This window comes from Schistocerca gregaria, chromosome 2, assembly GCF_023897955.1.
Source record: "Schistocerca gregaria isolate iqSchGreg1 chromosome 2, iqSchGreg1.2, whole genome shotgun sequence".
Classification (NCBI taxonomy): Eukaryota; Metazoa; Arthropoda; class Insecta; order Orthoptera; family Acrididae; genus Schistocerca; species Schistocerca gregaria.
The window spans coordinates 332,862,207-332,874,562 of record NC_064921.1 but is presented as its reverse complement, the minus strand read 5'-3'; positions in this window follow the sequence as shown (position 1 = coordinate 332,874,562).

Genomic DNA, 12,356 nt, shown 5'->3' with positions numbered 1-12,356 from the left:
TGTACTCTTTACTGTACAGTGTACACAGCTCTCAGTCAAATGAGTTGACAAACCCTACTGTCGGTCAGCAAAGCACCGTCGGCGCTTCTCTTTGAATACGGGAGCCTTTCTCTGCCTATCTTCTGGAACAGCCGTCCTCTCGTCTGGGAGCAAAGACACCGGACCTCCTGGCCTGTTGTGCCAACTCTATAGGGCCGTCCCACGTTGACTATTACCAGATTCAAAGTCCCGTCAAAAACTGAACATACATCAAACATGAAAACCGGAAGAAGGTGTACTGAAATGTGAAAAAAGAAGCAAAATAGTGAACGGCCCAAGCTACAGATGTGCAACACCGAGCGAATTACAAGAACGACGGCGTCATGGGTGTGTTGTCACGGAGTTGAAAGCGAAGGGCGAGATCAGTGTTCAAATCTCCCTCGTACACCATTTTTCACCAAATATTATGAACAGTCGGTCCGGTCATTACGAATCTGTTTGTCGAATTCAGATTTCTGTCTCTGTCGTAGTGTAACGTCCGTTCGAAACAACGAGTTGTAAGGAACGGATCTCCAGACTTATGTACCTCCTATTTGTTCTTCACAAGTACCACGCACACATGCTATAACTCCTTCGTTCCGTTTCGGTAGCGCTCACTCGAATTCCTTTCTTGTAGCATAGTTCAAACACGTTTATTTGAAGTTATTTCTGTGAGAGGTCTCATCATAGGTATTTACTCGTTGACGAGCATGAAACGTCTTTTGGTAGCGTTATTTGTGGACTCTTTGGTGGCTAAATAGTCCTATCCCGGAGCCCAGATGTTCCCGCTGTAATCGCATACCCAAGTGGTGTTGACTCTAAAGAGCTCGTGCTTTTAAAAATTAAGTGTTCCTTGGTGAACAATTAGTCACCATTGGATCTATCTAGGGCTGCAGTTTCCCAATCATTTGTGTTTGTTTGAAATTTGCTATTTTTGATTTAAGGACATCTTCATATCGTTTAGTTTGTCCTTCCTAATTGTGTTAGCCACTCTTCAATGGGGAGAATATGATTTGCTTAGGGAGAGTGGTATTTGGCATGCAGATGACATAACCAGCCTAGTGAAGTTGGAGTTTGACCATTTTTGCTTCAGTGCTGGTGGAGTTGGTCCCTTCCAAAATGCTGTTGTTTGTTCGCCGATACTGCCACTTTACTTTCAGTATTCACCTTAGTCAGCGTTGGTAGCATTTTTCTAAGGACTTTAAGTGACACCTGTGGGCTGTCCCGGTTCCACATCCGTAAAGAAGTATAGACATGATAATGGCATTGTAGGCTATAACCTTAGTTTTAACACTCAAATCATGGTTATCAAATACTCTTTTCAGGAGACGACCATATCCAGTAGTTGCACATTTTAGACGGTGTTGAATTTCTGCATCTATGCCTGAATTTGCGGAAAGATGGCTTCCCAGGGATGGAAAACGCTCTAAAATCTCTAGAGGTGTTCCATCAACTGTAATAACTGTAGTAGCTGCAGTGGCTGATAGAGGACTTTCGTTTTGCCTGTGTTAAGCTCTAGATCAATGGATTTGTGTACCATACTGAATGCGTTTAGGTTATTTTGTAGATCATCCTCTGTGTTTGTCAAGATAACGTTATCATCAGCGTACTGAAGTTCGATGACAGCTGTAGTGGTTATTTTGCTTTTAGCTTGGAGTCTGATAAGACTGAATAGCTTACCATCAGTTTTATGAACTATTTCAACACCCGACGGTGGGTTTCCTTAACAAGGTGAAGTATGGTTCCCACAAATAACGAGAATAGGTTAAGTGCAATAACACATCCCTGATTGACTTCTGTGGTAATCTTAAGCAATTCATCGGATCCATTGCTGGCAAAGACAGCCGCATTCCTGTTGTCATGTGGAAGCCGAAGTATTTTGGCCGTGCGGAGTTGCGGCGCGGTTTGAGGCGTCATGTCGCGGATTGCGCGGCCCCTCCCGGCTGAGGTTAGAGTCCTCCCTCGGGCATGGCTGTGTGTGTTGTTCTTAGCGTAAATTAGCTTAATTTAGTTTAAGTAGTGTGTAAGTCCAGTGACCGATTGCCTTAGAAGTTTGGTCCCTTAGGAGTTTACACACATTTGAACATTTGAAGTATTTTGATGTTTTTTCCAGGACATAAATTTGATGCCAGAATTTTCTCGAGTACTTCTCGATTAACAAAGGCTTTAACAAGGTCTATGAATATCATGTACAGGGGTTTGTTCTGTTCTTTAGATTTTTCTTATATTTGCCTTGCACTGAAAATCGTATCCACCGCGCCTCGATTAGGTCTAAAGCCACAGTTTCATGTAGTGATCTGACAGACAGTTCATGAAAAAATAGGGCACACGGATCTCCAGCTTCACAGTGCAACATCTTGACTATACAACGACGACGATATGGTTCCGGCACCTCCTCCAATGTTGCACATGCTGAGTTTGGACCGTTCACTTTTTTTTTCTTTGTTTTTTTTTTTCACAGTTCAGTATACGTTCTCCCTGTTTTTATAATTGATCTGTTTTCAGTTTTTGATGAAAAGTGCATTGAGCCATTTTACCACTAAATCTGTGGGGAGGGGGGGGGGGGGGGGGTACGTTGACGAGTTCCACTTCTTAGTATTCATTCGCTGTCCAGTGAGCGCCCGTCGGCCCGTTCCAGCGGCGTTGGCGTCGATGCTGCTGACAGCAAACCCTCTGGAGTCACACGGCACCGAAAATCTTCCAAAATGTCTCTCCGCCAGAGGGCGAAACAAACATGCCGCATCACGCTGCCCGACTCTCCCTGGAACTCTTTCTTCTCCCGTTAGCAGGTTTGAGAAGGCACGTACATGCATACAGGAATACGACACAGCAATACAAAGGTAATATCTATGATTGATGCGATTTCTTAAATTCATTGTAGCTACATTAATTGAGATACTCTCACAAAACTCAACACTCGTTCAGAAAAAACTCGGAAAGGTTTCTACTGTTGTAGCCGCACAGATTGCCTCCACGAGGACGCTGTGGTTAGCAGGCAAGATGACAACAGGCGACGAAAAAACATATTTGGTGCTTCAACTGCATTCACATCAGTCGGTGGTAACAGTATAACTACACTTCAGAGCGAAGATCAATCAAGACACCAACTCCCATTTCCACTCGCAGATCGTGCACGCAGTCCCAGGATGCCCTCTGCAACGCGTGAAAAAAATATTGACCGAATACGGGAGAACTTCTTTCGTAGCAATTATAAGCCGACGAATAGAGCAAGCAGAGAGCTAAACACACCACAGCCGACCTTTTAGAAGATCTTAAGGAAATAACTTAAGTTTAGCGTTATCACTTGCAATTAAAGCTAGCCGTGACTCCTGATGACGAAGTCAGACGCTTTGAATTTTCAACACTGTTGAAAGAGCTTATGGAAGAGGAAGAGTTTTGTGAGAAACTCATCTCCAGTGATGAAAAAAGACTTTTTGTGAATCGCACGGTGAACAGTCACGTTGTATGAATCTGGGGGACTGATAATCCCAACGCTATCGTGTAGCACATTCGAGACTCATCAAAAGTTAGTGTATTCTGTGCAGTCTCAGGGTTTAAAGGTTACCCTTCTTATTCTGCGAGAAGACCGTTACATGGCACGCGGTTGTTAGCAATTAAGCATGCTATAAAACTGGCCTAGGCCAGAACTGGGGTCCAACAAAGCGGGGTTCATCTACCAACAGGCTGGTGCTCCGCCTCACTTCCATCGTGATCTTTGTGAATTCTTAAAGAGGAGTGGATCGGTCGTGGTGGGACTGATGATCAACCACTCACGTCGTGGTCTGCACGCTCCCCCTACCTAACCCCATGCAATATTTTTGTGTAGGGTTATGTGAAAGATTTAGTTTATGCCTCCCCTAGCAACTAAGCTACCAGACATGTGGGATTGCATCAACAATTCATTTGAACAGACTAATAAGGACACGCCCTGCGCAGAACGTGGAAAGAACTTCATTATCGACTTTTTATCTGGAAAAATATTAAATGGGTGGGCCGGTGGCGGGGGGGGGGGGGGGGGTGCACATGTGGAAGCACTTGGAATATATCCAAAACTCTACACGACAACATGTCAGATGACAGTTACACCATACCTGTGAAATCGCTTCTATCGTCTATAATGACCTTCTATATACAGCTTTGGATAACACGATCATACCGTACGTGTCACAGCATAACTTACTTACCAGAAGGCAGTTTAGGTTGTGAAATATGCTCCATTATTTCCCTTGATGTAGAAGTGTCCTTAATTAAAACAGTGACCAACGTTAAAAAACATAATAATCTTAAAAGGGAGGAACTTTCGTCACTTTAACCTCTGTTCCTCTCAGATTACCAAAATTCGTGATTTACACCCGGTCCCACACTCTTAACCGGTTAGAGAACTGTGCTTCGTTGTATTCTTGAGATCCCAGTTCATGGGACGCCAATGTACTTTCCTGCGCCCTGCACCACTTCTTTTGATCTGCTTAGGGAATGTCTTACTGGCTAAAAAAATCTTCCATCCGCCACAAGTCAGATGATGTAGAAATAGTTTTAAATTCAAATACTAATGCCGCCGGCGTGCCCTTTCGCGTCTCATGGTTGCAGTGTTTAAGACATCATTAACCATTTCAGAATTTAGTCCCGTCGTGTGGGGTCAGTACGTTGACAAGCAATCAATGTCGCTTCCGGATTACAGTTCACTCTCCACAAAAACTATTGATTCGTGTAAAATGGCTAGCTGTAGAATACCCGATTCTTAATATGGAAACAAAATACAGTATCTGAAAGGCAGAGGAGCACTCTCTCTTGACGTAGGGGTAGAAGACAACCCCTAAAGGCAGAAGAATCAACGATCATCAATGGCACGAGGATGCAGAAGGCATTAAAGACACGCAACGTGTATCCACAGGAAATGTGGCCTGTAATTGGAAAAGTGTCATGATGATATCTCCATTGGCAAAATATTACGGAATAGTCCCCCATTCGGATCCCTGGGAGGGGACTACCAACAGGAAGGTGATCATGAGAAAAATATGAAACACAATGAAAGGGTAACGTTCTACGAGTGGGGCGTGGAATGCCTGAAACTTGAACGTAGTAGGGAAACTAGAAAATCTGAAAAGGGAAATGCAATGCTCAATCTAGATATAGTAGGGATCAATAAAGTAAAATGGAAAGAAGACAAACATTTCTGGTCAGATCAGTACAGGGTAATATTGACAGAAGCAGACAATAGTATAACGGGAGTAGGACTCGTAATGAATGGAAAGGTAGGGCAGAGAGTGCGTTACTGTGAACAGATAAGTGATGGGGTTGCTCTTATCACAATCGACAGCAAACCATCTCCCACAACGATAGTTCAGGTATAAATATCCTTGTCGCAAGCTGAAGATAAAGAGATACGGAAAGTATATGAGGGTAAGAAAGGATAATACAGTGCATAAAGAGAACTGGAATGTAGTAGTAGAAGAAATTCTAGAAGAAAAGCTTGCAGGAAAATGTTGGCTTTGGTCAAGCAATGAGAGAGGAGGAAAAACTAATGGATTTATGTAATAAATTTCAGCTAGTAACAACGAATAGTCTGTTCAATAATCACAAGAGGAGGATGCATACTCCGAAAAGGCCAGGTGATAGAGAATGATTTCAGTTCGATTACATCATGATCAAAGATTACGAAATCAGACACTGGATTGTAGGGCGTACCCAGGAGCAGGTATAGACTCAGTAGTGATGAATAGTAGCGTGAAGCTTAAGACATTACGCAGGAAATATCAATGCGCAATACGGGATACGGTAGTTGTAAGAAATGACGAGAGATGCTGAAGTTCTCTAAGGCTATAGATAAAGCAATAAGGGATAGTTCAGTACGCAATACAGTTGAAGAGGAATGGACACCTCTAAAATGGACCATCACAGAAGCTGGAAACAAAAACATAAGGACAAAGAAGGTAACAGCGAAGAAATCATGGGTAATACAAGAAATACATCAGTTGATCGTTGAAAGGAGGAAGTACAAAAATGTTCCAGGAAACTCAGAAATACAGAAAGCCAAATCGCTGAGGAATGAAATATATATGAAGTGCAGGGAACCTAAGGCGAAATGGATGCATGAAAAATGTTAAGAAATCGGAAAAGTCATGATTATCAGGACTGACTCAGCACAAAGGAAAATCAAAGCAACCCTCAGTGACATTAAAAGCGAGGGGTAACATTAAGAGTGCAACGCAAATTCCACAGTTAAATGTAGAGGAGACAGCAGAGAGGGGGACAGAATTTACCGAAAAGGGTAGATTTGTCTGATGTGATACAAGAAGTAAAAGGAGTCAATTTGGAGGAGATAAGGGATCCAGTATTAAAATTAAAGAGAGTTTTGGATGACTAAGGATAAAATAAGGCAGAACGGATAGATAACATTCCATCAGAGTTTCTAAAAACTTTGTGGGATATTGTAAGAAAACGACTGTTCACGTTGGTGTGTAGAATTCTAGTGTCGTTCACACTGTTCAGACGACTGCAAGAGCTGACAGGTGCGAGAATTATCGCACAATCAGCTTAACAGCTCATGCATTCAAGTTATCGTAAAGAATAATATCTAGAAGGATGGGAAAGGAAATGAAGATGTGCTATATAACGATCAGTTTGTCTGTAGAAAAGTTAAAGGCACGAGAGAGGCAATTCTGACTTAGCGGTTGATAATGGAAGCAAGACCAAAGAAAAACCAAGAAACGTTCATAGGGTTTGTAGAATTTGAAAAAGCGTCGTTGTTGTTGTTGTTGTGCTCTTCAGTTCTGAGACTGGTTTGATGCAGCTCTACATGCTACTCTATCCTGTGCAAGCTTCTTCATTTCCCAGTACCTACTTCAACCTACATCCATCTTAATCTGCTCGGTATATTCACATCTTGGTCTCCCTCTACGATTTTTACCTTCCACGCTGCCCTCCAATATTAAATTGATGATCCCTTGATGCCTCAGAACATGTCCTACCAATCGATCCCTTCTTCTAGTCAAGTTGTGCCACAAACTTCTCTTCTCCCCAGACCTATTCAATACCTCCTCATTAGTTATGTGATCCACCCATCTAATCTTCAGCATTCTTCTGTAGCACCACATTTCGAAAGCTGCTATTCTCTTCTTGACTAAACTATTTATCGTCCATGTTTCACTTCCATACAAGGCTACACTCCAAACAAATACTTTCAGAAACGACTTCCTGACACTTAAATCTATACTCGATGTTAACAACTTTCGCTTCTTCAGAAACGCCTTCCTTGCCATTGCCAGTCTAAATTTTATATCCTCTCTACTTCTACCATTATCAGTTATTTTGCTCCCCAAATAGCAAAACTCCTTTACTACTTTAAGTGTCTCATTTCCTAATCTAATACCCTCAGCATCACCCGACTTAATTCGACTACATTCCATTATCCTCGTTTTGCTTTTGTTGATGTTCATCTTATATCCTCCTTTCAAGACACTATCCATTCCGTTCAACTGCTCTTCCAAGTCCTTTGCTGTCTCTTCTGACAGAATTACAATGTCATCGGCGAACCTCAAAGTTTTTATTTCTTCTCCATAGATTTTAATACCTACTCCGAATTTTTCTTTTGTTTCCTTCACTGCTTGCTCAATATACAGATTGAATAATATGAGGGAGAGGCTACAACCCTGTCTCACTCCCTTCCCAACTACAGCTTCTCTTTCATGCCCCTCAACTCTTATAACTGCCATTTGGTTTCTATACAAATTGTAAAAGGCCTTTCGCTCCCTATATTTTATCCCTGCCGTTTGTTGCATTGTAAAATGTTAATTACATCCGGAGACATTGTAACGTAAAGTTGACGCTTGAGTGCCACTCCTCCGCTGTTCGATCGTGTGTATCGGAGAGCACCGAATTACGTAGGGATCCAAAGGGAACGGTGATGGACCTTAGGTACAGAAGAGACTGGAACAGCACATTACGTCTACATGCTATCACCTTTTTATTGGTCTTTTTCACTGACGCACATGTACATTACCACGAGGGGTGAGGTACACGTACACAAGTGGTTTCCGTTTTCAATTACGGAGTGGAATAGAGTGTGTCCCGACATGTCAGACCAACAGATGTTCAATGTGGTGGCCATCATTTGCTGCACACAATTGCAATCTCTGGCGTAATGAATGTCGTACACGCCGCAGTACATCTGGTGTAATGTCGCCGCAGGCTGCCACAATACGTTGTTTCATATCCTCTGGGGTTGTAGGCACATCACGGTACACATTCTCCTTTAACGTACCTCACAGAAAGAAGTCCAGAGGTGTAAGATCAGGAGAACGGGCTGGCCAATGTATGCGTCCTCCACGTCCTATGAAACGCCCGTCGAACACCCTGTCAAGGGTTAGCCTAGTGTTAATTGCGGAATGTGCAGGTGCACCATCATGCTGATACCACATACGTCGTCGCGTTTCCAGTGGGACATGTTCGAGCAACGTTGGCAGATCATTCTGTAGAAATGCGATGTATGTTGCAGCTGTTTGTGCCCCTGCAATGAAGTGAGGACCGATGAGGTGGTCGCCAATGATTCCGCACCATACATTTACAGTCCACGGTCGCTGTCGCTCTACCTGTCTGAGCCAGCGAGGATTGTTCACGGACCAGTAATGCATGTTCCGTAGATTCACTGCCCCGTGGTTTGTGAAACCTGCTTCGTCGGTAAACAGGTAGAACTGCAACGCATTCTCTGTTAATGCACTCCATGATTAAAATCATCACCATGTAATTGATGATGTAGCGACACATGAAACAGATGAAAGCGGTGACGATGCAGTATGCGCATGACACTACTTTGACTCAGTCCACCGGCTCTCGCATTGTCCCGTGTACTCAAGTGCGGGTTCATGGCAACAGCAGCTAACACACCAACTGCACCCGCTTCTCCTGTGACGGGCCTGTTACGGACCCGTTTGCGTGCTACGACCATACCTGTTGCATACAGTTGGCGGTAGATGTTTTGCAATGTGCGGCACGTTGGATGCTCTCTGTCCGGGTACCGTTCTGCATACACCCTGCAGGCTTAAGCTGCATTTCGTCGACATTCGCCATAGATGAGTATCATCTCCGCCTTTTCAGAGTTCGAATACACTATGGTCACGGTTCCTAAAACACTACACTATCACAGACGTCTGGTAACAGGGTGTACTACAGTTGGCCTGCGTGCGGAGACGAATGCAGAATAACAAAAGCAGCAAGCGCTACACAGCGGGCACTGCGATAGCTAGACCAAACCACAACAGTGCACTACAGCCACACTCGTAAACACGGTCGTCATCGTAAACATGTCCCTGCAGATGCTGCTCGCCGACCGTGGCCCGTGTTTGTTACAAGACGCCACTGAACGTCGGAGGTTTCAAGCCTCAACTTTAGTTTACAATATCTCCGAATGTAATTAACATTTTACAATGCAACAAACGGCACTGATTACGTATTCGTTTATATGTTCAGATGTGCTAACAAAACTAACGGAGTTTCATTTTAAAAAACGTAGGTTTGTGTTAAAAAACATACTGCCGTGCATTTTTGTATGGTTTGTATTAAACAATTACACTAACCCCTCTCCTCACGTTCCGTCTATGGAATCGGTTCTTCAGTATTTGATTTGGTTTACCAAATATATCCAGCGGTAGCGATAGGTGACTCACCGTGTATTTCTACTGAATCCAAACTGATTTTCCCCGAGGTCGGCTTCTACTAGTTTTTCCATTCATCTGTAAATAATTCGCGTTAGTATTTTGCAGCCGTGACTTATTAAACTGATAGTTCGGTAATTTTCACATGTGTCAACACCTGCTTTCTTTGGGATTGGAATTATTATATTCTTCTTGAAGTGTGAGGGTATTTCGCCTGTCTCATACATCTTGTTCACCAGATGGTAGAGTTTTGTCACGACAGGCTCTCTCAAGGCTGTCAGTAGTTCTAATGGAATGTTATCTACTCCCGGGGCCTTGTTTCGTCTTAGGTCTTTCAGTGCTCTGTCAAACACTTCACGCAGTCTCCTCTTCCATTTCATCTTCATCAACATCCTCTTCCATTATCATAATATTGTCCTCAATTACATTGCCCTTGTTTTTTAGACGCTCTATATACTCCTTCCACCTTTCTGCTTTCCCCTCTTTGCATAGAACTGGGTTTCTATCTGAGCTCTTGATATTCATGCAATTGGTTCTCTTTTCTCCAAAGGTCTCTTTAATTTTCCTGTAGGCACTATCTATCTTACCCCCAGTGAGATAGGCCTCTACATCCTTACATTTTGCACTTCTTGTCGATCTCATTTTTGAGACGTTTGTATTCCTTTATGCCTGCCTTCATTTACTGCAGTTTTATATTTTCACCTTTGATCAATTAAATTCAGTATTTCTTCTGTTACCCAAGGAATTCTACTAGCTCTCGTCTTTTTACCTACTTGATTCTCTGCTGCCTTCACTACTTCATCCCTCAAAGCTACCCATTCTTCTTCTACTGTATTTCTTTCCTCCATTCTTGTCAATTGTTCTCTTATGCTCTCCCTGAAACTCTGTACAACCTGTGGTTTAGTCAGTTTATCCAGGTCCCATCTCCTTAAGTTCCCACTTTTTTGCAGTTTCTTCAGTTTTAATCTACAGTCCATAACCAATAGATTGTGGTCAGAGTCCACATCTGCCCCAGGAAATGTCTTACAATTTAAAACCTGGTTCCTAAATGTCTGTCTTACCATTATATAATCTACCTGAAACCTGTTAGTATCTCCAGGTTTTTTCCATGTATACAACCTTCTTTTATGATTCTTGAACCAAGTGTTAGCTATGATTAAGTGTTGCTCTGTGCAAAATTCTACCAGGCGGCTTACTTTTTCATTTCATACCCCCAATCCATATTCACCTACTACGTTTCCCTCTCTCCCTTTTCCTACTACCGAATTCCAGTCACCGAATTACCGAATTCCACTCAAAAAGCGTTAGACTGTGTGAAATGGTGAAAGATGTTTGAAATACTGAGAAAAATAGGGGTAAGCTATAGGGAGAGACAGATGGTATACAATATGAGCAAGAGCCAAGAGGGAATAATTAGAGTGGATGACCAAGAACAAAAACACTGATAACGAGAAGCAACAGGATGATAGGACATCGTTGAGACATCAGTGAACGACTTCCATGGCATAGAGGGAACTATAGAGGACAAAAGCTCCAGAGGAAAATATAAATTGGAATACATCTAGAAAATAATTGAGGACGTAGGTTGCAAGTGCTACTCTGAGATGAAGAGATTGGCATAAGAGAGGAATTCGTGGCGCCGCATCAAACCAGTTAGAAGACTGACAACCCCCCCCCCCCCCCCCAAAAAAAAGAGACAAATCTCCAAACCATTTTTTGTGGACACCCAAATGTTCTCAAACTGGCGACAGGTGATAATAGGCGAATATCTTGGGTACTATTTTTGTGGGTCCACACCGATAGCTGATGGTCAGAGCGCCGGTCTGTATTGCCAAGGGTCCCGGGTTCAATTAACGGGTGGGTCGGAGATTTTCTCAGTTCAGGGCCTGGGTGTGGTACTGTCCTCACTATCATTTCATCATCACCAGTGGAAGGCAACGGGAAGCCACCACTGGAATCACTTCCCTAGACGCTCATGCGGTGGACTTCTCTGACAAGACTTCCCCCATGACAAGATCTGCCGTAAGGCAGAACACAAAGTTGAGAAGTTATATTTTTGTGGGCACTACGATCCCTTTTTTAGAAAATAATTTATTAATTGTAACTCTACTTTTTCTCAATGTGATATAGGAACATTCATATCAAACACCAAACAAAAAAAGTCCTGCTTATTTCACACTTTAAAAAAGTTTGTTGTTTTTATAGCAATTAGCACTTTTTAATACTAATTAGCATCTCCTTTACAGTCTAACGTTACAGCATCATCGCTGTTAGCTGTAGAAACTAATCTTTATCTTCTGGACTCTACAGTATTCGAACGGCAACTTTTTGACCCACCCCCCCCCCCCCCCCCCTTGAATGTTGTAGTATGTGCTACTATCCAGGCTGCTGGTTTTCTTTTGTTCCAGGCTAATTGAGGCCTTCTGGACATGTCGGTGCAGTAATACTAGTATGTAAAATGTCGGCAGTCGCCCAGTCGATCAGTATCGATTTACGGCGGAGGAAATTCCACACATCACCTGCCTATTCACAGATAAATCTTTTGATTAATGTACCAATATTTCTGCATATAATGCAATCGTCAGTCCGACTTAGGTGTATTTTGTGACATTCACTGAATGGGAACTTGTCATTGGGGATTATGTACCATTTAGATTTCTCGGCCAAAGAGGGTTGAACATTATGTAT